Source organism: Zingiber officinale, chromosome 7A (genome assembly GCF_018446385.1).
Source record: "Zingiber officinale cultivar Zhangliang chromosome 7A, Zo_v1.1, whole genome shotgun sequence".
NCBI lineage: Eukaryota > Viridiplantae > Streptophyta > Magnoliopsida > Zingiberales > Zingiberaceae > Zingiber > Zingiber officinale.
Window position 1 is genome coordinate 51,030,093 of NC_055998.1, and position 5,289 is coordinate 51,035,381.

Here is a 5,289-nt window from a genome sequence, read left to right on the forward strand (position 1 = left end):
TGAAATTTGAAGATAACATTTTCATGGATTGAATGTAGTAAATATTTAGTTTTATATTGGTGGTTTGTTTATATTAAATAAAGATTGGTTGTTTGTTATTATCATGTTACAACATGAATATTAAAGACAACGGTTAGAAATATTATAAAAAGTACGTAACCATAACGGATTTTTTTTTATAAAAAGTGATAAAAGATAACAGTTTATCTGTTGTAAAACATATTAAAATTATCTACTACAACGGTTTTAAAATTAATCTATTGTAAAAAGAGTCTACCACAACGGTTTATTTCTGTTGTCGAAATTATCTACCACAACGGTTTTAAAACGTTGTCGTATCCTTCATAAACAAATTTTGAGCATGTAAACAACAACGGATAAAAACTGTTGTCAAATGTCTACAAAGACAATGGATTCAAAACCGTTGTTGTAAGGTAATACATTCTACAACACCCTCAGTTACAACGGTTTTTTGACCCTATGACAACGGATATTATCCGTTGTCGTTTGCAGTTTTTGTTGTAGTGTTGCTTCATATGGATGTTTTCTTTAAGACTTCCATTAAGGAAAGCTGTCTTAACGTCCATTTGCTAAACCTCATAATCCATATGAGCAGCAATAGATAAGAGTATCTGAATAGACTTAAGCATAGCTACTGGCGAAAAGGTTTCCTCATAATCGATTCCCCCTTTCTGAGTATACCCCTTCGCAACAAGTCTTGCTTTGAAGGTTTCCACCTTCCCATCTATCCCTCTTTTCCTTTTGTAAATCCACTTACATCCAACAGCTTTTACACCATTTGGTGGTTCTACAAGCTCCCAGACCTTATTAGAATACATAGATTCTATTTCAGAATTCATCGCTCTTTGCCAAGATACTGCATCTTTATCGTGGAGTGTTTCGTCATATGTCCGGGGATCAGGTTCATGTTTACTAGGGATCAAGTCCGAAGACTCTCCCAAAAATATGAATTTTTCAGGTTGCCTCACAACCCTCCCACTACGACAAGGCACTGTCTGTAACTGTGCATCATTTGTGACACATGTTGCAGTTTCTTGTGATATTTCATCTTGTACTGTTGGTACTAGACTAGACGTGTCCTCTCTAATTTCTTCTAGAACAATTTCACTCATGGGCTTATGGTTTATTACATAATCTTCCTCTAAAAATCGAGCATTGGTGCTAACAATGATCTTCTTATTTTTAGGATTATAAAATAAACCACCTTTCGTTCCCTTAGGATATCCTACAAACAGACAAACTTCTGTACGTGATTCCAACTTGTCAGTATCTCCCTTTAGCATATGTGTTGGACTATCCCATATCCAAATATGACTCAACCTAGGCTTACGCCCATTCCACAATTCCATGGGAGTAGAGGGTACTAATTTAGAAGGTACCATATTCATAATGTATACTGCTGTTTCCAGAGCATATCCCCAAAACGAATCTAGTAATTATGAATAACTCATCATCGATCTAACCATTTCCAAAGAGTTCTATTCCTTCTTTCTGCCACACCATTCTGTTGGGGTGTACCAGGTACAGACAATTGGGATTGAATCCTGGCCTCTGATAAGTAATTTCTAAACTCTCCAAAGAGGTATTCGCCACCACGATCAGACCGTAGTATCTTGATACTTTTACCATGACATTTGTCCACATCAGCCTTGTACTCTTTGAACTTATCAAAGCATTCAGACTTACAGCGCATCAAGTAAATGTACCCATATCTCGAATAATCGTCTATGAAAGAGACAAAATATTCGAAACCACCTCTTGCCTAGATAGACATAGGACTACACAAATCAGAATGAACCAGTTCTAACACATCTTTGGCTCTATACCCCTTGGCCTTAAAAGGTCTCTTGGTCATTTTACCTTCCAAGCAAGATTCACAAGTTGGAAAGCTTTCCAACACTAATGAACCCAAGAGTCCATCGGCTATAAGCCTTTGAATCCTACTCAAATTAATATAACCAAGCCTTAGATGCCAAAGATATGTTTGGTTCATTTCCGAATGTTCTTTTCTCTTATTAGAATTAGAAGATGTGTTATTAATTTCCATTTGTTTCTTTGTGGGAGTAATTAGATTTAGAGTATACAAATTGCCTAGTAATGCACCAGAACAGATAATGGCCCTATTTTTCTTGATAACTACTTTGTCATCAAAAGAAATAGAATATTCATCCACAAACAGTTTAGAAACTGAAATTAAATTCTTTCTAAAAGTTGGTACTTAAAGATAATTTCTCAAAACCAAAGTTCTATTCCTATCGAATGATAAGTAGACGTCTCCCACTGCAACAGTTGCCACTTTCGTAGCATTACCCATGTAGACGGTTATCTCTCCTTCATATAATTTCCTGGAACCCCAGCAATGTATTGCAGACATGATTAGTGGCTCCTGTATCTACACACCAGGTACTGGTAGATAACACCGCTAAACATGTTTCAACTACTAGAGAATAAGATATACCTTTATTGTTCTCTCTCCTACGAGGACAGCCCGCCTTCCAATGTCCAGACTGCTTGCAAATGAAGCACTTGCCCTTTGGCTTCTTCACTCCAGCTTTAGGTCCAGTACCTAGAAATATATTCACCTTCTTTGCTGAGCCAGCCTGTTTCTTCTTCTTCTTTCCTTTCGACTTAGAAGTAGAAACATTTTTAGCAAAGTGAATCTGAGAACTATGACGAAATATACCTTCTACTACTTGAAGTTCTATCAGAAGTTTCGCCAACGTATAAGCCCTTTTGTTCATGTTATAGTTCAGGCGGAACTGCTCAAAACTTCTGGGTAGCGTTTGGAGAATAATATCGGTCTGAGTTTCCCCATCAATTTCAACTCCAAGGATTTGTATTTCGTTCAAATAAGCCATCATCTTTAGGATATGATCCCTTACGGGTGTCCCCTCTGGCATGGTGGTTGTCATTAATTTTCTCATTGCCTCTTGTCTAGCAGCCCGATTCTGATGTCCGAAGAGTTCCTTGAGATTGTTCATCATGTCAAAAGCAGTTGATAAGTCCTGATGCTGATGTTACAGAACATTTGACATTGAAGCTAAAATGTAACACCGCGTCATTTCATCTACCTTTACCCATTTCTTATGATACTCAATCTCCTCTTCACTAGAATCACTATTAGGCACATTAGGGCAAACCTCTAACAGTACAAACTTATAGCCTTCAGTAGTTAGGACAATATCCAGGTTTCTTTTCCAATCTATGTAGTTGGGACCAGTAAGTTTGTTCTCTTTCAGAATAATAGCCAGTAGATTGAAAGTCATCCTAAGAATCACAAAATAAACTTTTGGTCAAGACTCTAAATTTAGAATAATATTGATTCCTCAAACAATATTATTTAAATTTATCAACACCTCAAAACACTATGAATTTTGCATGCCATGTTAGTGTGGACGTATACAAATTCAACATTTGTAAGAGGAGGTTTTACCCATTAATTTTATTATCTTGTCATCCTAACTTTATGACAAATAAAATTAATAGTTGGTTTTCCTTTGGTCTCACAAATAATAGCAGTGACTCCGTTGGGGAGGATACTATTAAATGCGGCTAAGTGTGTACCATTACTTGATACTTAGTCCATTAAATAGGATTGTGTCCCTTCAGTTGGAGAAGATCACATGCTCCTAAATAATTTCCTATAACCATCCATAAAGGAAGTTTGATCTAGTGATCCGCAAACAAACTCATCCGTTGTGGAGGGAGGCACTCAGAGCTAACACGTAAGTTTGTTGCATCACTTACAAATCAATAATGGAGATCGTGGAATTTATTTACTAATCTCTCTCCCACTTAGTTATTTAAGGTGAGGAATTTTAACCATGCAAGCACACATCACAGTAAATAAAAGCAATAAATATGAAAATTAATTTTCCAACTATTATGGCTTCTTCCATCACTATCCTCCGTGTGCTGCCAACCCTAGCTGTTGCCATCTTTAGCCACCGTAATCGGGTCTAGTCGTCGCATATATCTTGCTTCTTATTCCGTTGCGCCTCTGGTCCTCAAATAATACCACGCCTCGCAAGGATACAATCCGCGATAAAAATAAAATTTTACATTTATCGATCATATATTCCACAAGGGAATGTACATGTAATCTAGATCGAAACAAAAATGTAAAATCCTAAAACTAATACAGCTCCTGCTGTATTTAATACATACAATCATGCACACATATAAAATGCCCTCGACATGTCCGAGGGTCCAATCACACACAATCACAATAAGCCATAATAGTTGGAGCCTGCAACTACAGAGTTAGCATTATCCTACTATTATCCTGCCTAAATTATGTATGGCATGTGCATAATTAAACTAAAAACCAAACACACAGAGGCAAACCTTGCTCTGATACCAATTGTTAGTTGCTAATCGAAATATCGTACCGGTTCCCCTATACAAAAATTTTGTACAAGTCTTGAACCTTTCCTAACAACCTATTGTGTTCTTTAGAAATTAAATTTGGAATCACAAACAGAACTTAACATTATTGATTCCAAATTCAACTTATCTAATCTTAAAGGTTTAGACTTGAATTGCAAATGATGCTTAACATTATTAATCCAAATCCACCTATGTTACAAATTTGATTAAATATTTATTTCAGAGATCGGCTTCCAGGTTAAACATGGTGAGGCACTAGTCCTTCTTGGGTATGGGATCATCCACCACTTCCTAGACAAAGCCTTTCAATGAAAATCAATATTTAATCTCCTTATAGTAACCCTAGGTTTAACCACTAAGAACAATCGAAACACAAGATCGGAAAATAAAAGAAACACAAAATCGAAACATAAATTCGATAGCCTAGAATCGTTAGCCTCTTATGTTTGGTATTTCAAGATCTAAACAAAAAAATAAACTAGTTATGATACGGAAACTAATAACTAGTTATACCTTTTGTAGCTTATAGACCTCATGATCTTCTATCGTATTCCTCTTTTTATCTCGGACATCGTGTGGGCGACGATCTACCAAGATGAGAATCCACCCAAGCCTCCTTCTTCTCCTTGCATGTTTCGACCACCAACAATCTCCTTGAGATGAAGAACTTCGCCTACCAACTAAGCTCCAAGAGATGCTAAGAAAGAAAGCCTCCTTTCTCTACTTCTTCTCCAAGCTAAATCCGGCCACCAACCAAGCTCCAAGGGATTGATGCCGTCGGCCACCAAAGAAGAAGAAAAGGAGGAGAGGAAGGATGAGGGCTGGCCACCACTAAGGAAGAGAGGAGAGGTATAATAGATATGTTGTTCTAAGGTAAGG